We start from the raw sequence: 23769 nt of genomic DNA on the forward strand, positions 1-23769 counted from the left end.
GTGGGTTATATATTGTCATGTAAAATTTATTAATCATATATCTTTTATATATATATTAATACGGAAGGGGAGCACTCCCCTTTCGCCAAATGACAATAATTTAATTATTGAATGTAATTAACTACTGATTATAATTACTAACTATTACTGACTATAAATACCAAACCCGATTTTATATATAAGCCCAGTCTAGGTAAATACTGTTATCTAATTATTTTAACCCATTTTTTATAATTACCAATTATTCAGTAGTTTAATAAATATATAATTAGTGATTATAATTAATAATTACTTTTATTATAAATATTGTTAATAAATAGATATTTACTTTAAATATTGTTAATAAATTTAGTAATTATTTTTATATTAAAATAACTAAAAATGTTATTGAAAATATTGTTATTGATTATTTAATAAAATATTATAATTACTAACTATTACCGATAAAAACTGATAATTTAATTTAATTTGGGTAATTGTTAATTTAATAAATATTGTTAATAAATCCAATTCATCAATCTAGTTATTGTTGCTATATTAAAAATAAGTAAATAGTATTATTAAAACTATCATTACTGATTATTTAATAAAATAATATAATTACTTACTATAATTGATAAATGTTGTTAATAATTAAATATTTAATAAATAATGTTAACAAAAACCAGCAAAAATAATGTTTATCTTTGCTAATATTTGGTTTAAATTTTTGGGTTTTTGTGCTTTGAAGATTGTTACATAATGTTAGTTAAAAACACTATTTGCATTTAACTTAATGAACTGTTTCAAGGTTCTAAAGATTGGCACGGGCTGATACGCCATGTGTCATTTCTTTTTTTTTCTTTCCAAAATTGGTTCAGAGGGGCCGGTTTAAGGCCTAGCTACCCTCTAAACCAATGGTTGACCCTATACAACCCCTGTAGGGCATATTGGGAAGCCACCAGCATCATATGTATCGGTCGATACAGGCCGATACGTGTCGATACTTTGAACCTTGAATTGCTTTGGTTTACATTTTTATATTTTGTGCTTTGAAGATTATTACATATTGTAAGTTAAAAATATTGCTAATTGGTTTTTTTATTTGATAATTGTTATACCTAAAATTGTCAAATAATATAATAATAATAGTTGTCAAATAATTATAAAAGTAATCAAATATAAAGTAAAAGAAGTTACCATTATTAGACATAAATTACCAATATTTATAAAAAACACTAAAAATAAATCAAAAGAAATTATCACAAATTCGTAGACTTTATGATGATAATTACTTGAAATTATCAAATAATATAACCCTAAGTACATAAAAATAATTTGCCAAAAATTATTATAAATTAATAGAAATGTCCAAAAATAGCCACTAAATTCCATAAAATTGACAAATTACTAGAATCTACCAATAAACTATCATATAAAAAGTATATATTGACAAAAAAATCCTCATAAGTTAGTATAATAAAAATGACCATAAATTAGTAGAACTTAGCCAAAAATAACCACTAATTTTCATAAATTATTATATTTATCAAGAATTATCATAAATTGTTATATAATAGAAATCAGTAGAACTTAGGGAAAAATAACAACTAATTTCCATAAAATAGTAGAACTTATGGTGATAATTAATTCAAATTATCAAATAATATGAACCTAAATAAATTACAATAATTTGTCAAAAATTGCATTTCATTTTCCTGTGCATCGCACGGGTCCCTGCTAGTATATATATATATATATATATATATATATATATATTAATACGAAAGGGGTGGTCTCCCCTTTTTCCAAATGGCAATTACTGCCATTAACGAATATAATTACTAACCATTACTATTAAAATTACTAACTATTACTAATTATAAATACCAAACCCGATTTTATTTATAAACCTAGCTTAGATAAATACTATTATCTATTTATTGTAACAAGGTTTTAATAATTATTGATTATTGCAAGAATTTAATAAATATATAATTAGGGATTATAATTAATAATTATTGTTGTTATAAATATTGCTAATAAATAGATATTTACTTTAATTTTACTTTAAATTAAATATATAAATAATACTAATAAATTTAGTAATTATTGTTATATTAAAAACAATTAAAAATGTTATTAAAAGTATTGTTATTGATTATTTAATAAAATATTATAATTACTAAGTATTACTAATAATTTAATTTAATTTTGGTCATTATTAATTTAATGAATATTGTTAATAAATCCTATTCATAAAGTTAATAATTATTGTTATATTAAAATAACTAAATAATATTATTAAAACTGACATTACTAATTATTTAATAAAATATTGTAATTACTTACTATTATTGTTAGATGTTGTTAATAATTAAATATTTAATAAATAATGTTAACAACTGATGGATGGTGATTTGGCACGACCTCGCAGCACGGGTACATGTGGGCTTGACCTTTCTCAAACAGTGACTCAGCGTGACAGCGCAACTAACATAACCACAACTCGGGGGAGGGTCTCACCGAGTTGAGCTCGACAATTGGGCGGATAAACTACTCGCCAGAAGTCGTCTTGCCTACATCTCCTCCCCGGGGTTAAGGCACTTCGGGGTGCCCCGAGGTCGGGGTACCCTGACCTTTCTTGATACCCGAGCTCCTCCCGATGGACTTCGGGCCACTCCCTGACGGGAGCTCACTGACCCACCTCTAGACACCCCGGGGCGAAAACACTTCAGGCCAGACAGCTCGGCATAGCTTGCCACAGGCAGCTTGCCGCCTATGGGATAGCCCGACATGGGGTAACTCGCGAAAGGGTAGTTCGACGTACCGCCGAAAGATCTCCTGCTCGACCATCGTAGCCGACAAATCTGGGGACAACAGCCATGTCCCTCGTCAGATATCGTCGCGCCTGCCACCTTTAGAAGGTGTCTTACACCTGACAGGCACGTACCCTACAACGACGGCCCTGCGCGTGCCACCTCAGCCTTGCCTGTAACGGCTGTGGCAGGCTAACAGTGGTGGTTATACCTGCCCTGTCAGAAGCCAGAGGGCCTGGTGTGACGGAATTCTGTTATATGGGGCTTATTCTCAAGGAACAAGGTATCTTCGAACCACTTGCACAATCTGCACTCTTAGCCTTTGTCCTCCCTTTGTTTCTCACACAGAATACTGACTTAATCGTCAGAGCGTTTCCGTCAGGCAAACCCCCCGGGAATCCTTCTTCTTCCTCCTCGTTTCAGGTACCTCTCAGGAACCACGTGAGTGCCAGTTAGGAGTGACCAGATCGCGCAACATCATTTGGCATCGTCTGTGGGAAACGCTTTGAAAAGCCTTTTTCCAAATTTTCACATCTCTTTACTCCGAGCTCGCTGGTCTACCACCCACAACCCACTCGAGGAGGTAAGCTCAGGCGAAGTCAAGGCACACATCCTTTCAGTTCAATCCCCCTGTCTCCCGAGCTCGTGGTCCCAATGCCTAAAGATTTTAAGATCCCCCCTCTTGATAAGTACGACGGGTCGTTCGACCCAAATAATCACATAGATGCCTTCCAGTCGCAAATGCACCTAGCAAGAGCAAGTGAGTCGTGCATGTGCGTGGCCTTCTCCACCACTTTCAGAAGAGTAGCCCGGACATGGTACCGGAACCTGGCACCCGGATCAATAAGAAGTTGGGCGCAGTTTGCGCAGGATTTCATGTCCCATTTTGTTACCAGTAAGCGGTGCCTACGAACTGAAGAGAGTCTCCTCAGCATAGTGCAGAGAGAAGGAGAATCCATCCGGGGCTACGTCAAGCGGTTCAACGATGCTTGCATGTAGATACCGCGCATGGACCCCGCCGTGCGCCTCGCAACAGCTAAGAAAGGCGTGACACACACAGAGTTCAAATGACACATGGTCGTCAACCAACCAGCGACCATAACTGAATTTCTTAAGCTCGCAAATAAGTTCATAGCCACCAAAGAGGAGATCAACCAGAAGGGTGAGAGTGTGCCCGAAAAAGAGGAAGAGGGAAGGAGAGCCTTCCAGACAAGGGGACAACCGAAAGAAAAGGGATGCAGCTCAGGGGGCAAAGCCAGGTCAATCATTCCGAGCTCCTGCAACAGACCGAACTGATTACACCCCACTGAACACAAAGCGGGCCGAAATCCTGATGGCAATCAAGGATGCTTCGTATATGAAGTGGCCACCCCATTTGAGGGGAAATCCCAGTGAGAGAAATAAGAATCTATACTGTAGCTTTCACAAAGATCACGGTCATAGTACAAAAAATTGTAAAAATCTCCGCGACGAGATTGAAGAACTCATCTGTTACGGATATTTAAGGAACTTTGTACAAAACAACAATAATAATAATAAAGTAGGTCGACAAGGGGAGCACGGTAAGGATGCTCTCGAGTCCAGCAGCAGGTCAGCCGAGCAGTCACAGAGGCAGCCTCCGGAAGAGAGGCCGGTCCGGAGCACCATCCATGTTTAGTGGGAGGTTCGATCGTCGCGGGTTGCACTTCAACGGCAGCTCGGACGTCAGTTCGCGACACGGCCCAGGAAGAGCGGAATCCTCTGAAGCGGCCGAGGCCAAGAGAACCAATTTTCTTCACAGAAGATGACGCACGAGAGGTCCACTACCCCCACGATGACGCACTTGTGATAAAGTTGGTGATCAACGACTTGAGGTTAGGTGCGTACTCGTTGACTCGGGCAGCTCGGCAAATATCCTCTTCAAAGCTGTGCTCGACCAGCTTCAGTTGTAGAAAAGTGACTTGAAACCTGCGGACACTCCTTTGGTGGGCTTCAGTGGAGAAGAAGTCCGGCCCCTTGGGACAATAACAGTACCTGTGGAAGTTGGCACATGGCCTTGCGTAGTCAGACTCAGCCATGACTTCCTGGTGGTCGCGACCCTCTCCCCATACAATGCCATAATAGGTCAGGCGATCACCCATATCCTACGGGCGGTGGTCTCCACTTACCATTTGGCAATGAAGTTCCCTATAGACTTCAGTGTGGGGGTAGCGCGGGGCGACCAGCTCGAGTCCCGCAAGTGCTATGTTGCCGCCCTAAAGGAAAAGACCAAGGTGGCCAACGACCTCGAACTGGAGCGGCCTATGGACCAAGGCGAAGAACGAGCCGCATCCACGAAAGAAACAATCACAGTTTCGATCTCAGCAGCAGACCCAACTCGGACGCTTCAGATCGACGCTTCCATCCAGGAACCTCTACGATCCGAACTGGTAAGTTTCTTACTTTAAAATTTATATATTTTTGCATGGTTTGCGACAGAGATGCCCGGTATAGACCATGACCTTATAACTCACAAGCTGAATACTAATCTTGTAGTTAGGCCCGTTAGACAGAAGAAACGCAACCTAGCCCTAGAGCGGTGGAAAGTGGTCAACAATGAGGTCGAGAAGCTCCTCGTAGCTGACTTCATAAGAGAAGTCCATTACCCGAGCTGAGTAGTTAACCCCGTCCTGGTAAAGAAGGCCAACGGCAAGTGGCGCATGTGCGTTGACTACACCGACCTAAACCGGGCTTGCCCAAAAGACTGCTTCCCGCTCCCCATAATTGACCGCTTGGTGGATGCGACCTCAGGGCACGAGTTGCTAAGTTTCTTGGACGCCTATTTGGGCTATAACCAAATCAAGAAGGACCCAGCGGACGAAGAAAAGACTGCCTTCATCACGGAGTTCGGTCTATACTGTTACAAGGTTATGTCCTTTGGGGTTGAAAAACGCAGGGGCAACCTTTCAAAGGCTTGTAAATAAGTTGTTTGCGCCATTAATTGGTAGAAAAGTAGAATGCTATGTAGACGACATGGTCGTCAAAACTCAATTCTCACATGAATTAATACAAGACTTGTATTCTGTTTTTGAAATTTTGCGTAAGTTTAATATGAGACTGAACCCAAACAAGTGTGTGTTCGGTGTGACCTCGGGCAAGTTCCTAGGATACATTGTTAACCGGCGCGGCATTGAACCCAACCAGGATAAGACTAAGGACATCTTAGAAATGAGACCGCCCCAAAAGTTGAAGGAGGTTTAAAGGTTGAATAGCCGCATAGCCGCCTTGAGCCGCTTTATGTCCAAGTCGGCGGACCGCTGTCTGCCATTCTTTAAGGCAATTAAGAGCAAAGGGTTCGAATGAACCCAAGATTGCTAGCTCGCGTTTGACGAGCTCAAGAAATACCTTGCTAGTGTGCCGATCTTAACCCAGCCCGAGGGGGGCGATGTTTTAGAACTGTACCTCTTGGCGTGCGACGAAGTGGTTAATTCGGTACTAATAAAGAAAATATATTGGGTCCAACGACCCATCTATTATGTTAGTAAAGTATTGCAGATAACAAAGATGAAATACCCAGAGATAGAAAAGCTAGCATACACACTGGTAATTGCAGCTCGGAACCTCCGCTCGTACTTCCAAGCTCATATTGTTATCGTCCTCACCGACAAACATCTGAGGCAAGTCTTACTCAAGCCTGAGGTCTCTGGTCGGTTGACGAAGTGGGCCGTTGAGCTCAGTGAGTATGACCTCCAGTACAAGCTGCGAACTGCCATTAGGGCTTAAGCCTTAGCAGATTTCATCGCTGAGTGCACATTCAGCTCCAAAGTTCCCAGGCCGGTTGAGCACGGGGTCCTTAGTTCGGGTGAGCCCGAAGCTCCCAGGCCGGTTCAGTCCGAGCTCCATGAGGTAGCATCCAGTGTCGCATCTCTCCTAGCTAGGCCAAGCGCGAGTTGGGATGAGGAGCCCTGGATCCTTCATGTAGATGGCTCCTCAAACCAACAGGGTAGCGGACCCGGAATAGTTATGCACGGCCCAAGTGGCACGGAACTGGAGTATGCGCTATGCTTTGAGTTCGCGGCATCTGACAATGAAGCAGAGTACGAGGCGTTGATAGCTGGACTAGCCTTAGCCAGAGAAGTAAAAGCCAAGCACATCGTTATCTGTAGCGACTCCCAGCTCGTGGTCAACCAAGTCACTGGCGAGTACGAAGCTCGCGAGCCTACCATGGTCGCCTACTTAGCCAAAGTTAGAGAGGCCCTGTTCAACTTCCAGTCACACTTCATTAGACAAATCCCTAGGATCGGAGAATGTTGATGTCGACGCCTTGTCCAAGTTAGCCAACACTAGCGACATCACAATGAGAACTGTATACATAGAGGACCTGCCTCGGGGGGCAAAGGAGGTCGCTCCCGTCGTTCAAGCAAAGTCAAGCTGGATTGACCCGCTCGTGAGCTTCTTGCTACATCGGACCCTTCCTGCATATCACAATTCAGCCAGAAGGGTGCAACGCCAGGCAACCAAATACGTCATGATAAACGAACGGCTATATCGGAGATCCTACATGCTTCCCTACCTGCGTTGCTTGCGATCTACCGAAGCCGAGCTCGTACTCTGCGACACTCATGAGGGTCTATGCAGCGGACACTTTGAGGGGCAGGGCCCTTGCCCAGAAGGCACTCCGATAGGGATATTATTGGCCAATAGTGAAGACAGATGCTATTGAGCTCGTTTGAAAATGTGAAAAATGCCAAAGACATGCCAATATTCACCACCAACCCACTGTCAACCTCAAGTATCTCACCAGCCCGTAGCCCTTTGCACAGTGGGGCATCGATATACTCGGGCCATTCCCACCAACAACGGGTGAAAGGAAGTTCTTAGTAGTAACAGTGAACTACTTTAACAAGTGGGTAGAAATCGAACCCCTCGTAACAATCACAACCTAAAATGTTCAAAACTTCTTTTGGAAGAACATAGTGTGCCGCTTCGGATTACCTCGGGTATTGATTTCCGACAACGGCAAGCAATTTGAGGACATCAAATTTCAAGGCTGGTGCCAAGACATGGGAATCCGACAGAATTTTACTTCAGTTATACACCCTCAAGCAAACGGTCAGGCAAAAGTCATAAACAGAGCCATCCTCCGCGGATTAAAGGCATGGTTGGACCGAGCTAAAGGATTGTGGGCAGATGAACTACCCAATGTTCTATGGGCATACCGGACCACAGAAAAGACCACCACGGGAGAAACACCCTTCAATCTCACCTACGACACCGAAGCAGTGATCCCGCAGAGATCGAAGTACCTACGCTGCAACTAGAAGCATACAGTGATCTGACAAACGAAGATGAGCTACGTACCAACCTCGATCTACTCGACAAAGTAAGGGACCTCGCATACATCAAGACTGCAGCCTACCAGCAGAGAGTAGCTCAGTACTATAGCGCCATGGTCAAGAGGTGGAACCTCTGCGTTGGCGACCTGGTCCTTCGTAAAGTTATGGTACCTGAGCCTGGCGCTGGCAAGCTCGGGTCCAACTGGGAAGGTCCCTATCGAGTGAAGCGAGTGCTCGGGGAAGGAACGTACGAGCTCGAGACCCTTGAATGGAAACAAGTACCTCGGGCATGAAATATTGTTAACCTAAGACAATACTATCTGTAAGAATTGAGTATGGCACGAGCCACTCCCAAAGCCTAAGGGTCAAAATACCGAGCTAATATGACTTCGACACAACAGGACCCAGTCGCTTCTATGGCATGGGCAGACTCCGAGAGTGGACCACGAGCCACTCCTCCAGCCTAAGGGCTGAAACGCCGAGCTAATGAAGAAATCTCGGTAGCATACAAAGCTAAGTTGCCCCATCAGCATGAACTAAGTACTTGCAGTGCCTGAGGTGTAGGCGGCTCGGGCACAAACCTTAAGGATAACAAACGACAACCTACCTCGGGTGCAGACAGGTCGGGCATGCGCCCTACTATGTCCCTCACCCTGGCATACACAAGGCTACCCCTACTAAACAGTTCAGGGCCACAATGGCCATTAAGGAACACCCACTTCGGAAGTTCAACTCGATAGGTTAACAGCTTGGGGTGAGATAACCATTTCGACAAAAATGAATTGCACAAACTTTTGACAAAAAGAAAAAATCTCTTCATTGCAAAAGATTCATTACACAAATTCCATTAAGAACATCTTGATTACAAGAAAGAAAAATGGAGAAGATTAAGTTTACAAATACAGGGAGCAAACTACTTCGGAAGCTCGTTGCCTCTATTAGGGACCTCCTCAGGAGCAGTAACTGGGCCAGCATCCTCTGCTTCATCTTCGGCGCCTCATCTTCAAAATCTGGATCATCTTTTGACTGACGCATGATGTCGTTAGTGATCCGTGAAGTCGTGATGGCGCTCGTATCCAGGTCGGGGTAGAGGTGCCTGATTAGCCATTGACTGAGCTTGAAGCCCTTGCGGTAGGCCTCGGTAATCACGTCATCAAACCTTGAAGATTTGACATAGTCAATGATGGCCTGAGTCTTGGCCTCCTTGAGAGCACCCTCGAAGATCGCGGTTTTCTCTCTTATATCCTCTTGGAGGTACTCCACCTCGTGCTCTAGCTTCCCCTTTACCTCCTTGAGGTCTTGCATCTCGAGCTTCAGGGCATTCCGCTCAGCCTTGAGGCTGTTCACCTCAAGCCCTAAGGCCTCTTGACCGACCTTGAGCTCGTTTACCTCGGCCCTCAGCTTATCTTTGTCTCGGGCCAGCTCCCCCTTCTCTACCATTAACACCTCGATGAAGCTCTTCTGAGCTGAGGCGTCACTCTCCAGGCGGTGGACCTGACAGCGAGCTGCTCGGGCACCGAGCCGAGGCGTCACTCTCAAGAGGGAAATAAAAAAAAAAAAAGAGAAGAAAAAAGAAGGGGGAAAAAGGAGACTCACCACCATAGTATGGGTGGAAGCTCGGGCACCGAGTTGACCAGAAGTGAGATCAACCCACTCGCTGACCTTCCCCGGGTATGTAACCAGCTTGCTCTTCTCAATGCTACATGGTTTGACTCCCCTGGCCCTCCGAGCTAGACGCCGTCATCTCTACATCGTGAGTGGAACTCTCAGAGGCCTCGGCGGCAACTTTGGCAGGATGAGCCTCGGCAGCAGCAACTGTAGCACAAGCCTCGACAACGCTCTTAGCAGCATGTTCAGTGGGCTTTGCAGCAGGTTCGGTGGGCCTGACGGCAGACTCCACTACCACCTCGGGCCCCTGAGGCACCGCCCCTCCTTCCAAGTCGATGGCAGGGTCTGCCACCACCACCTCGGGCCCCGGAGTTGAAGTCTACGGAGGTTGAGCCTCGGATGAAGCTTGCGGGGACTCAACGCACGCCTTCTTAGCTATGCGTTTCTTTCTCTTCATCTGGTGGAAGAGTTTCTGGTTATCTATTCTCTCCGCCTCCATGGGACCTGCAACAAGACATGACATTAGCAATCCGAAGTAAGCATACGCGCAAAAGGCCAAAGTAAAGCAAAACCTACCCGAGCTCAAGCCGACCTAGGCGAGCTTCTCTTTGGATGTGAAGTCTTTATAAGTTAGCCCGAGCTGAGACAGCATATGGAGTGCCTCCTTGGTCTTCCCATCTAAGATGACACCAGGGTCTTGAACAACCACCCTCTAGTCAGTAGGGAAGGGCCACCCCGTGCTGCTCTGAACTACAAAGTAGTCCCGCTTCCAGGCCGGAACTTTACACTGGAGTCTGTGCATAAGCTTGAACCTCGGGCGGGGAGACAGGTAGTAAGATTGTCTATGCCCAGGGAGAGTGCCCGAAGCACTCTTCTTTATGGCCAAAATGGTGCTAAGGATATCAAGGTCAATAGGAAGAGAACGGTTGAAGCAGAGAGAAATGGTCCCAACTATATTCCATATGGAATTCGGGTGAAGTTGGTCCAAGGTTATGTTGAAGTGCACCAGCACCTCAGAAATTAAGTGGTGGAGAGGAAGCCAGAGCTCGACTACCAATTGTTCCCTGAAGACCACGATCTCGTCAGGACTGTGCTTCCATGGGAAACTGCCGGTGGGAAGACTGTAAGAGTACTCCCTAGGAAGATGAAACTTCTGTATGATGTCCTGGAGTCTCTCCACAGTCATGATAGAAGGGCTAAACTGATCTGGCACTCGACCTCGGTGGGAAGTGGATGCCAAATGACCCAAAGCCACCCGTACATCGGATGGCTGGGCGACAGAAGGGACACCCCGAGCCGAGGTACCCACCTCGGGCTCGTCGATGAGGTTGTCTATGCTAGATGACATAGCAGACTGAAGGGAAGGAAATAAACTAGAAGGGAAAAGGAAGCTCGGGAGGACTCACCAAAGAAACGCAACTAGACTGGAAGAATAGGATGAACTGGAAGACCCGAGCTAAGAGACCCCTGGCACGAGCTCAAACGCTAACGACGAAAGCTTTGTGGCGAAGAAAATGGCCAAGGGACCCCCTATTTATAGCCACATTTGCGGGTTCATCGAGGCAAAAATGATTTAGCACATTTTTGACGTTCGCAAAGTCCAAGTCACGTGAAGTCCGTGTGTGATCTGGGCGCTACTCGAGTCTTTTTTCGATCGAACTGGGCACTAGACCGGTCCAGCTAGACGGAGCGCACAACAAAGCGGCATAAATACCGATGTCAAATCCACCTGACGCGTCATGCCCTCCCCGCGCTGGGTCATCGCCGCCAGCGCAAGGAGTGGGGGGCAATGGATGGAGGGTGATTTGACCCGACCTCGCAGCACGGGTACACGTGGGCTTGACCTTGCTCAAACAGTGACTCAGCGTGATAGCGCAACTGACATAACCACAACTCAGGGGAGGGTCTCACCGAGTTGAGCTTGACAACTGGGTGGATAAACTACTTGCCAGAAGCGGTCTTGTTTGCATCTCCTCCCCAGGGTTAAGGCACTTCAGGGTGCCCCGAGGTCAGGGTACCTTGACCTTTCTCGATACCCGAGCTCCTCCCAATGGACTTCGGGCCACTCCTCGATGGGAGCTCACTGACCCACCTCTAGACACCTCGGGGTGAAAACACTTCGGGCCAAACAGCTCAGCATAGCTTGCCACAGGCAGCTTGCCGCCTATGGGATAGCCTGGCATGGGGTAACTCGCGAAAGGGTAGTTTGGCGTACCGCCGAAAGATCTCCTGCCCGACCACCGTGCTTGACAAATCTGGGGACAACAACCATGTCCCTCGTTAGACATCGTCGCGCCTGCCACCTTTAGAAGGTGTCTTACACCTGACAGGCACGTACCCTGCGACGACGGCCCCGCGCGTGCCACCTCAGCCTTGCCTGTAACGACTGTGGCAGACTGACAGTGGCGGTTATACCTGCCTTGTCAGAAGCTAGAGGGCCTGATGCGACAGAATTCTGTTATAAGGGGCTTATTCTCAAGGAACAAGGTATCTTTGAACCATTTGCGCAATCTGCACTCTTAGCCTTCGTCCTCCCTTTGTTTCTCACACAGAATACTGACTTAATCGTCGGAGCATTCCCGCCGGGCAAACCCCCCGGGAATCCTTCTTCTTCCTCCTCGTTTCAAGTACCTCTCAGGAACCATGTGAGTGCTAGTTAGGAGTGACCGGATCGCACAACAACAACAACAATCAACAAAAATAATGTTTGCTTTTTTGCTTATTGAATTTCTTTGGTTTAAATTTTTGAGTTTTGTGCTTTGAAGATTGTTACATAATGTTAGTTAAAATTGCTATTTGTATTTAGCTTAATGAATTGCTTCAAGGTTCTAAATATTGACACGGGTCGATATGCTATGCTCGGTGCTTTTTTTTTAGGTTTTACTTATTTTATTTCGAAGTCAATTCAGAGGGGCTGGTTTAAGGCCTGTCTACCCTCATAACCAGTAGTGGCTAACCTAATACAACCTCTATAGGGGCATATTTGGAAGCCACCAACATGATACGTATCGACTGATATGGGCCGATACTTTGAACCTTGAATTGCTTTGGTTTACATTTATAGATTTTGTGCTTTGAATATTGTTACATATTTCAAGTTAAAAATATTGCTATTTGATTTATTTTTTTTAAATTTGATAACTATTATACCTAGAATTGTCAAATAATGTAACAATAACAATTGTCAAATAATTATAAAATATAAATTAAAAAAATTACCATTATTAGACATTAATTACCAATATTTTTTAAAAATTTACTAAATATAAATCAAAAGAAATTATCACAAATTAGTAGACTTTAGGGTGATAATTACTTGAAATTGTCAAATAATATAATCCTAAACACATTAAAATAATTTGCCAAAAATTAACATAAATTAGTAGATGTAAAAAAAACCACTAAATTCCATAAAATTGATAAATTACTATAATTTACCAATAAACTATCATAAAATAAATATAATACATTAGTATATATTTACCAATAAATTAGTATATAATAGAAATTACCAAGAATTATTAGAACTTAGCCAAAAATAACTACAAATTTCCATAAAATATTATATTTACCAAAAATTATCATAAATTATTATATAATAGAAATGACCAATTATTAGTGGAACTTAGGGAAAAATAAGCACTAATTTCCATAAAATATGATAAAATAGATGAAACTAGTATAACTTTATAAAAATAACCATTAAATTCAAAAAATCGGTAGAACTTGGGATGACAATTACTTCAAATTATCAAATAATATGAACCTAGATAAATTACAATGATTTGTCAAAAATTGCATTTCGTTATCCCGTGCATCGTACGGGTCCCCTCTAGTTTATAGATTAAAGGGGGAGTGAGTGATTACAATCAATTTCTAAATAAAAAGGAAACCGAATTGTAAGTAGCCACCATTTTTTTTCTAATTTAAATAAATCACAACATTGGGATTATCGGCTCTGGCAACCCTTGTATTATGCATAAAAAGACAATTTTACCCTTAAATTAATAAAAAGGCCAATTTAGACATTGGACTTAAAAAAAAGCCAACCATAAGTAATTAACATCCAATATTAGTGACATCTTTTACAATCCATTGAATAAAATAAAAAACTATTTAATGTATAATTATACATATCATACCGATAGCTTCCTGATACGCCCCTACAGGGTTATATCAGGTCAACCATTGGTTTAAAGGGTAGCCGAGCCTTAAACCGGCCCCTCTAAATCATTTAAAAAATGTAAAACATAAAAAAAATGCGCTGATACAGGTCGATACACCCTTGATATCGATATTTAGAACCTTTGTCCTCATCATCTCCCGTACTTGTTATTTTTTCAGAATACAAGGTGGGGATTTGCTCTAAGGCATTGTCGGAGGCACATGTAATCTCATTGGTGTACACGATTTTCTCCGGCCCATCCGGTCATTTTTTTTTAATTGGGATCTCTTGTCGATAAAACACGTTCCAACTCCCACTAACATGATCCGGTAGACCTATAATAAAAGTGGGACCCGTTATATATGAAATGTGCGGGGTAAGGTTATATTGGTAGGAAGTTGGAATGAATTTATCGTCAGGCGCAGGAGATCCATACTCCGATTTTTTAATCGCCTGATAAAAAATCGCGGTTATTTTTCAAAAGCAAAGTATCTATCAGTATCAGTATATGAAGCTCTGCCCTGGATATATTCACATTTGGTTTTGTTAATGCCGGCCTTTTTTATTGATGCATCAGCGCAATCTGCATTGTGTATCGGTTATTTTGGGGGGTTTTGATCTTCGCGGGTTTGCTTACTCTCCCTCCCTGCTCTCTGAAAACTTTTGTTTTCAAAAACCTGGGTAGAAGCTTCGAACAATCGAACTTAGAAGTTCAAACACCGCCTTTTCTGCTTGGGATTCTTAAATCTCGGACGGCGTTAACATTATAACGTTTGTTCTCGTTCATCTTCTTATTTAAGTCCGCAGATCTGCAGAACTGTTGCTTTCATGCTCGCATGTCCGTTAAGTTACTGATTTGAAGATGTTTTGGCGCATGACAGCTCTTTCCGCCTCTTCTCCTGTAAGCGAAACCCTATCTTTTTATATCTCTCCGTCGACAGTCTCAGCTGCTTGATTAGGGTTTCTGTCTGTCAATGGCAGTTACTTTTTGTTGTATAGTTTACTTGTGAAATTTATGATGTTAAGATTGCAAATTCTAAGCTGGTAAGCTCAAGCGTAATTGGAAAAACGGATGAGTATGTGGTTGTTTTGATATTATTTATGCAACTTTTTTAGCTGATAAGCTTCCGAGAGATTGCCAGTTCGATGCATTAGGGTTGAATTTGGATTTACTGCACTGGTTAGTGTTACTTATCGGTTATAGAGGAAGGGAATGTTTCTATTTATTCATTTATATGTTCTAACTTGCCACGTGGGTTGAGATTGAAAGTCGTGGAACTACCTTTCCCTTCACATGGACATTCTTCTTTTCATTTTTTTCCTAGTAGCAAGCACATTAGCACTAGCACCTTTGTGTTCTTTTGCCTGTTAATCGTCTTGAACTTTTGAGGTAACTGTTGTTATTGTTCTCCCTTTTTGAGGTACTCGTTATGTTTTGTTTGGATGAACCGTTGGTCGAATTAGCAGTTATTCCCCCCTCCCCTTTTCTTTTCTAGTTTGGTCGTTCTTTGTTTTTTGGTCTCTGGTATTCGAGTTTACCAACACTTTTCATATTTTATAGGTGGAAGCAGTTTTAGACAAGGACAACTTCACTTTGGAAGACCTACTAGATGAGGAAGAAATAATACATGAGTGCAAAGCTGTAAACAGTCGCCTCATAAATTTGTAATATATTTTCCTGGTCACTTGTATATATGCAATATTGCAATTTTGAGTCTACCTTCTAAGAAATAATTAGTTTCTCTTTGGTTCTTTCTGTGTAACAATTCAATATGTTTTATGTGTGCGATAACTTTTTCTTTTGTCATTCACGTGCAACAATTAATTCTACTTGGTGTGTGTCTGTATGTAAAATTAGCAGAAATAGTTATTCATATTTTTATTAAACCCAAAGCTTAAAGTTCAATGACCTAGTATTGGAAATGGACGGTGAAGTCTTCAAACGGAAATTGAGTATATGAAGAAAGTAAAGAAACAATCCAACAAGGAAAAAGAATCTTTGTTGTAGTTGGACATAAATTGCATCAGAAGTGGAAATTCAATATCCAAAGAAATAAGTCCAACCGAGATGTAAAATAAATTTGAAATGAAAAGTATGTAAAGAAAGAAAGAAAAAGAATGCCCAATAAAGAATTGCAGATGCAATTCATTTTGGAAACTAACATTCTTCCCATATATCATAGACCTCAGTGAAGTTACTTTTGGGGTGGGACCCCAGTGGCACTTACAAGTCCCCCTTTTGTAGTCTGTGTGACAGAGCCCAGCTTGAGCAGTTGCTGCGCTATATTGTAGAAGAAGCTCCAGAGGATGCTGAAAGGAAACGTGCTTTCAAGTAAGCTACTTTGACTTGAAGGAAATAATTTCTTCTAAGACTGCAGGTTTATTGAGTTTTGTGTTGTACGTATCCAAAGTACATATTTTCCTGCTGTTTTTTTTTTTTTTGCTTTCCATGACATTATTTATTTCATGTTTTAGGTTTCCCTTCATTGCCTGTGAGATATTTATGTGTGAAATTGATGCCGTCCTTAACACCTTAGTAGATGAAGAGGAGGTATGTCTTTCTTTTATTCCTGTTTCTGCAAGCCATCTTTGTTTATAGAAATTAAATTTTATGTGTGGTTGCAGCTCATGGACTTACTTTTCTCCTTCTTGGAACCAAATCGCCCTCATAGCACCTTGCTGGCTGGGTACTTCAGTAAGGTATACTTTGAGTCTCATTTATTGTTTGTCTGTTTATGTGATGTTTTTATGTGGGATTACTAGTTTACTAGTGTCTTTTCACTGTGGTATTCTAGGTTGTTGCGTGCCTTATGTTACGGAAGACAACCCCACTTATGAATTACATTCAAGTAAGTATTGGCTTGGCTGTTACTATTATAAACACTTTATTTCCTCCCTTTCCTTTTGTTATATAACCATTTCTTTTCAATAGAGCTGGAGGTTGGATCACTGAAACTACCAGCTCATGGTCCTGTCATTTGACCATTCAGTTTGAGCAGCTGTACCTGTTTAAGCCTCTAAGGTTAAAAAAATTGAAAGCTCCAACATTTCCACTGTCTTTGTGCCTTTGTGTTCTGTGAAAGTAGACAACTTTGATTCAACATTTGAAGGAAGAAGAGAGTATAAGTACCTATAAATTTTCCTTTATTTCACCTTGCTGCCACTTCCTGTTTACTCAGACTAGTGCTTGGCACTTATTGGGTTAAAACATTACAAAAGGGTGGAAAAAGTATAAAAAGAGGAAATAGGGAATGACTGGTTTAGTGCAGGTATGAGGTTGTCCTACAGGTTTGAACTGTGGTGGGCCAGAGGAGGGTTTGGATCTGGAAGATTGGAATAGATAGGATAAAATCAATTCAGGTCTGCACTGTAATTAGAAGAAATAGAAAGTAAGATATCTCAGATCTGTGTGCTTGAGAAAGCAAAGGGACCAGAAGACCATAGAAGCAGAAATAATTGAGGGTCTGTTTTAGAGAAGATTCCAGCAAAGAGGACAGAAGTCAGAAGAGAAGTAAAGAGAGAGAAGCCGAAACATACTTGTGCAGTTGTGTGTGTGTGTGTTTCCTCTCCGAAATGCAACATTTCTTTCAAACAAGCGATCAGGACCTAAACCATTCTCCGTCTTTGGCTTACACACTGTGCTTTTTTCTCCAAAACATACTTGTGCAGTTCTGCTCTCTAGTGCTCTTCCTGTCCTTGGAGCTCAAACCTTATTCTTGATTTTCTAAAGCATAAAAAACAGAGGTCATTGTTTTTCTTTTTGGCAAAGGTCTATTTATATTTCAATTTGTCATGGATGATTTGACTAAACATTTTTTTAAGACCTAAGGGTGAGATATGGCTCCAGATCATTGGGGAAAATTTGCCCATATTCCAATTCAAGATTGAGTAGCATATGGTTGAAAGAGGCTCTCTAACAGGGAGGTGGAAGATGTTTTGAGGTAGATCTCTTTGGAAAGATCAGGGAGGTGGAAGGAGATGGGAAGCTAGGAATTGGTACAGGGGTATAGAGAGGGGTGCGAGGAGGAGACCGAACTTCTCTTATAGTAAGGCGGTTACGACTGGAGTTTGGCCGAATTTTGGGCAGTCTGAAATCAAGAAGGTGGAGGATAGACAAATGATATTTACAAAGTCCCAAGGCGTAGAGGCCAGAAGGAGATTCCTGAGAGATTGCTTGGTGAGAAGATTTCAATGGAGGGCAAGTTTTCAAGAAGTGGAAAAATGGGTAAGTAGATGTTGGGAGGAGTGAAAGTAAAGAAATTAGCCAATGACCTCTTCCTGTTCATATTCTCGTCGAGATCAGCGACGGCTTGGATCCTTAAGCAGGGTCCATGGCAAATGGGGAGAAATCATCTCTTTTTGGACTAGTGGGGGCCAAGCGCTGGCTGCTTCTATCCAGAATCAAGCAAAAATTCAGACCGTTCAAAAACCATCTGGGTGAGGGTGTATGGTCTTCCTCTGATACTGTGGTGCTCGAGTGTGATCAAGAACATAGGGGATGCTTGCGGTGGTTTTGTGGAAACTGACGACTCCCCTGAGGAGCTTTCAACCTGTGAGTGGGTTTGGATGAAGGTGAAAAGGTCGGGAAGATTCCTTAAAAAGTGGAGGTTGTTTTGGGGGAGACGGTATTTGAAATCTGTATTTGGCCTGAGTTGCTGTCGACGGTCCGAAGTTGGACGCAAGAGATTCATGAGAACAGTCAGTTCCGATTACAGGGAAGGAGCTTGGAAATCTCTAACACGATGGTCTTAGAAGATGAGGGAGAAAGCTCATTGCCGCAAGAGTTCCATAAAAGGTCATTGAGTTTCAAACCGCCATTGAGTAGCTCGTTGGAGGTCGACGGAGGGGAAGAAGATGGTCGTGGGATCAATCTGATCCATCCACAAGCAGTTCCGCTGGACGGCTAGGATCGTCCTCAGGCTGAGTGCTTTGAATCTTGCACGCCAGAATTAACGAAGGGAAGAAGTGGGGATTTTCTGAGGGTGGAGGATTTAAAAACTCTCATAAAGCAATGCATTAAAGAACTACACGCGGAGTCGAACGTGGAGGTCTCGAGGTTTAAGGGGAGGGAGGCTTGACAAGGGGCCGGATCGGATTCCAAGGAAGATGCGGAGATTCAGATTTGGACTCAGGTTCCGGATCCGAGTCAAGCTAGGTTTAAGTCCTTGCCTACCCACCCGCTCTACTCAATTGGCGAAGAAACTTGAAGGTAAAAAGTTTTTAGTGAGCCTTGGTGGCCCACTGGTAGACAAACAAATTATGGTCCGGTTCGGTTGGAACCGGCCTGGGTTAGTCTGCCATCCAAACAACAGTTGAATCCAAGTGATGGTTCTCCTCTATCCCACATTCCTAGCCTTGATAATATGGTGATGGGTGATCTGAGTCAGGCTGCTACTTCATCTCAAAAAGTTCGGTCTTCTTCAAAAAGTGCGTGTGAGATGGACAACAGGCGGCAACAAAGTCAAGAGCTGCCTCTGGTGCCAGTGGAAGAGACCCCATTGGTGGCGACCCCTATTGCGATGGTGGGTAATGAGGTTCATAGTGGGAATGTGGGGAATTGTCTTGATCAATCCAAAGAGTTGGGCGGTGTAAGCCCGAAGCAAATGAGTAGAAGCAACGGAAAAGTCTTGATAGGAAACAAGGGGAAAGCAAGTTCATCATCCGCGGAGATAGGCAAGGACAGTAAGTCTGAAAATAATCAATCTTCTTGGGTGACATCGAAACCTCTGGGGTTGGGGACTTTCCTGGGAATTTCGATGGAGGGGATGGAAGTTGATACTATTAAGTTCTTGGAAGGAATTGAACAAAGAGTGCTTATGAAGAGGGGAAAATTGACGGCAAAAAAATGGGGATTAAAAACAAAGAGAAGCAGAGAAATGATGAGATTAACTTGGGGTTTGAATGATAAGGCGGGGAGCAGTGAAGGGGCTGCAAGGGGGTCTAAGGAGATGTGAGGTGTGGGTCCTTTTCTTTAGTTTTTTCTTATGGAAGTGAAAATTCTTTCCTGGTATGTTAGAGGGCTGGGGTCAGGAAGGAGGAGGATGATGGTATGTGATTCTTTGAAGCAATCGAAGTCAAAGGTTGTCTTGCTCCAAGAGACTAAGCTGGAGTGGGTTGATGTTGCTACAATTCGAAGTGTTTGGGGAGAGGGTCAAGTCAGATGGAAGGCCTTGGTTGCCTTGGGGAGTGCTGGTGGAATTGTGAGCCTTTGGGACCCCACTTTCTGTTCTTTGGTTTCTTGCAGAATTGAAAATTTCTCAATCACTCTGAGACTGAAACTACAAGATAGAAAACTTATTCAAGTCACAGACGTTTATGGTCCTGTTGATTCTAATTTTCGGGTGGCTTTTTGGGAGGAATTATCAGATTTGAGAGACCCTCAAAAGTGTCCTTTGGTAATTGGGGGTGATTTTAATGCAACTATTTTGGTGGATGAGAAGAATATAGGGGGTAAGAACTGGTTCGATGAACATGTTTGCTGACTTCTTAAACAATATGGAATTAATGGACGTCCCAATTCAGGGTAATAGATTCACTTGGACCAATAACCAATCTGTCCCGACCCTGGTTAGGCTGGACAGATTTTTGGTTTCTTCAAACTGGGATGAATTCTTTCCCGATTTCAGACATCTTACCCTTCTTAGACCGATGTCCGACCATAGATCTATTCAGCTTGTTTGTGGTATCCGTGAGACAGTCAAATCCCTGTTTAAGTTTGAAAATGCTTGGTTTGAGGAGGACAACCTTATCCCCTTAATAAGCTCTGTGTGGAATGAGTTGCAAGTGGAGGGCTCTAGTTCTTTCGTTATGGCATCAAAATTTAAGGTTGTCAAAGGTAAACTAAAAATTTGGAGTAAGGAGAAGAATATGAAGTGGGTTACTGATAAGAAGGTTTTGTTGAGAACCATCGTAGAGATTGATAGAGCTGAAGAGGTGTTGGAAAGGGATGATGAGGATTATTCCTTGTGGAATCCGAGTTAGAATCTTTCCTATTTTTTTAGTTATTTATTTTCTTATTTAGGCTGTGATTATTTTCCTTTTTTAGGCTGTGATTTAGTTTCCTTTTTTTCTTTAGGCTAATTAGTGGGTTAGTTTCCTAGAATAGCTCCTAGATTGATTCTTAGAAGTTGTATATATTTGTACAGATCTTCTCAATGAAATTAGAACAGAAATCTTCAACCATTTGTTTTTGTTTTCATGGTATCAGAGCTTGCGACAATGTCTGGAATGAGCCATTCTTCATCAACAGTGGACTCGACAGCAGTAGATTCAACAATGAATGCATCGAGATCCCTTGGAACCTCCTTCACCACCTCTGACATAAGCCATTCTCTGTAGATTAACCAACACAAATTAAATTTGGGCCAATTTTTGTGAATGGTTTCAATCCGTTTTGTTAGCAATTCGAGGAAAAGGAAAAACGGGTTACCTTACTGGTGAAATCCCTCCTCCAGCGAGCAGTGATGCGAGTTACAAGACATGAGAAGCTGAAAATTCCATTGTCATGGTGTGGTTAATCAATTCCATGGAGCCACAAATAGGACGCACGTATCTGTTTTACAAGAATACTCACGAAATATGGAAGGCTGTTAAGGAGATGTACTCAGATCTTGGAAACACGTCTCAGTGTTTTGAAATTCGTTCTCTCCTGTGGAACATAAGGCAGGGATCAATGTCAGTAACAGAGTACTACAACAGGCTGATTGATCTATGGCAAGAAATGGATTTGTTTTATACAATTTCATGGAAGTGTACTGATGATGGAGTATTGTACAATCAAGTCCTTGAGAAAGATTGAGTATTTGATTTTCTTCAAGGACTCAATAAAGACCTGGGTGAAGTATGAGGTCGTATTCTTGGAATCAAACCCCTTCCTTCACTTCGTGAGGTGTTCTCTGAGGTTCGACGAGAAGAAAGCAAGAGGAAAGTCATGCTGAACCCATCCTCACACGGAATCCTAGAGGAACAATCTCAAGGATCTGCACTTGCATCTACTCGGTCTTAACCTTGGAAGAAAAAAGAAAACCACCAGTGGTGTGAACACTGCAAAAAGCCGTTATCACACAAAGGAGACTTGTTGGGACATTCATGGAAAACCTCCGGATTGGAAACCACAGAATCAAAGGAAAGGCAACCCTTCAGCTCATGTAGCCAAATCTGTTGAGACAAAGAAGCCTAACACAACAACTTTCACATCGGAACAAATGGAGATTTTAAGGTCTCTTCTTCACCAGCAACAAATTTCTAAGGCATCAGGTTCTACACCTACAACAACAATTGCACAACGAGGTAATATCTCATCATCTCTATTATCACGAAAAGATGATCTCAATGACTGGATTGTTAACACCAGTGCATCAGATCATATGATAGGACATCATACAACTTTTTTGAATTATAAAAAAATGTGATGGTGAGATAAAAGTCTTAGTGGCAAATGGGAATACAATAATTGTGGTTGGAGTTGGAGATGTTTTTTACCAAGGACTTTATTTGAAATCTGTTCTTCATGTTTCGAGTTTAAGATATTATCTCCTTTCTGTTAGTAAGTTAACTAAGGATCAAAATTGTAAAGTAACATTTCTTTGTGATCGTTGTATTTTTCATGATCCGTCTTTGGGGAAGATGATTGGCAATGCTGAAGAACGACATGGTCTCTACTATTTCACTGATTCTTCTCCAAGGTCAAAACCACATCTATCTCTTTCTGTGTCTAGTTTGTTGAATTCAAATGTAATTCTATGGCACAAACGCTTAGGACATCCTAGTTTTCAATATTTGAAACATTTGTATCCAAACTTATTTCTCAATAAAGATCCTTCTTTCCATTGTGAGTCATGTATTCTTGCGAAATAGTCTAGAAAAAATTATCCTATTCACAATTACAAACCTTCCAAACCGTTCCATCCTGTTCACAGTGATATTTGGGGAGCATCACGGGTTGTGGATTTAACAGGCAAGAGATGGTTCATCACCTTCATAGATGACCATACTCGTGCTTGTTGGGTCTATCTCTTGAAGAACAAATCTGATGCCGCATGTGTTTCAACAGTTCCATAAAATGATAAAGAACATGTTCCAATGCAACATTCACATACTCTGCACAGATAATGGAGGAGAGTACTTTGCACAGATTCTTGGAGATTACCTCATTCAAAATGGCATATTTCATCAAAGCTCATGTACATCTACCCCACAACAAAATGGTGTTGCAGAACGAAAAAATCGTCATTTGTTGGAGGTAGATCGATCACTCATGTTTGCTAGTTCTGTTCCACATCATTTTTTGGGAGAATCTGTATTAGTTGCTGCCTATTTAATCAATAGACTTCCATCAAAACCCCTCAAGTTCCGTACAATAGTTAGTTGTCTCCAAAAAGAATTCCCTCATATTCGTTTACTCAACTCTCTCCCACCAAAAATATTCGTTTGTTTCGTGTTTGTTCATAATACCAGTCCTACTCGGGGAAAACTTGATCCAAAGGCCATCAAATGTATCTTCATAGGATACTCTCCCACTAAAAAAGGATATAAATGTTACAATCCTGTCACAAAAAAATTCTATGTATCCTATGATGTTACATTCCTAGAAGATCAATCCTTTTATTCCCATGATTCTCTTCAGGGGGAGAACTTAATTGAAGATAATCATTGGGATCCTTCGATATCTCTTCCTGTGTTTTTGCCCCAGTCTCCATCAGTGTCCACTTTACCATCCTCTAAGTCTCCACCATTACCCCTACCAGATATAACCACAGGTCTCGGTCAAGGGGGAGAATCAGTCCGACAACAAAGTGAACTAATTGTTTACTTAAGGAGGTCTCGTGTTACTTAGCAAAACCAATCATCGAAACCTATGGCGGATTCACCACAAGATTCACAAAGAGGTGCTGTTACAATTGAT

The 23769-nt window shown here is 42.1% G+C and overlaps 1 pseudogene across 1 annotated transcript in view; it reads left to right on the plus strand.

The window, feature by feature from the left end:
- The first annotated feature begins 14067 nt into the window (after positions 1–14067).
- The window catches only part of LOC148870337 (uncharacterized), a 29279-nt pseudogene continuing 19577 nt past the window's right edge, over positions 14068–23769 (plus strand). Inside the window, exons 1-6 of the transcript XR_016107262.1 lie at positions 14068–14766; positions 15427–15530; positions 16111–16197; positions 16341–16416; positions 16491–16565; positions 16661–16714. The product of XR_016107262.1 is annotated as an uncharacterized LOC148870337 (transcript). The remainder of the gene's footprint in view (positions 14767–15426; positions 15531–16110; positions 16198–16340; positions 16417–16490; positions 16566–16660; positions 16715–23769) is intronic.

The sequence above is a fragment of the Nelumbo lutea genome, chromosome 2 (genome assembly GCF_056320005.1).
Source record: "Nelumbo lutea isolate HS-2025 chromosome 2, American lotus-T2T, whole genome shotgun sequence".
In the NCBI taxonomy this organism is placed as follows: domain Eukaryota; kingdom Viridiplantae; phylum Streptophyta; class Magnoliopsida; order Proteales; family Nelumbonaceae; genus Nelumbo; species Nelumbo lutea.